The sequence below is a fragment of the Capsella rubella genome, unplaced genomic scaffold (genome assembly GCF_000375325.1).
Source record: "Capsella rubella cultivar Monte Gargano unplaced genomic scaffold, Caprub1_0 scaffold_6, whole genome shotgun sequence".
Classification (NCBI taxonomy): Eukaryota; Viridiplantae; Streptophyta; class Magnoliopsida; order Brassicales; family Brassicaceae; genus Capsella; species Capsella rubella.
In genome coordinates this window covers 9528433-9528679 of record NW_006238918.1, presented here as the reverse complement: position 1 = coordinate 9528679, position 247 = coordinate 9528433, and positions in this window count along the sequence as shown.

Sequence of the window (247 nt, the reverse complement as noted above, 5' to 3'; positions counted from 1 at the left end):
TTTAATCTCATTTGTTCATTGTTTATACGAATCAGAAAAATAAGATACAATTAACATGAAATCACATCCCTTAATTAACAACTTTTAATCTCATTCGTATATTGTTTATACGAATAAGAAAAACAATGAACAATTAACATGAAATCACATCCGTTAATTCACAAGTTTTAATCTCATTCGTTCATTCTTAGCATTAATTAAATAGCTTGATCCGCAAGCTCAATGTCCTCAAATTGCGTTCAATAAC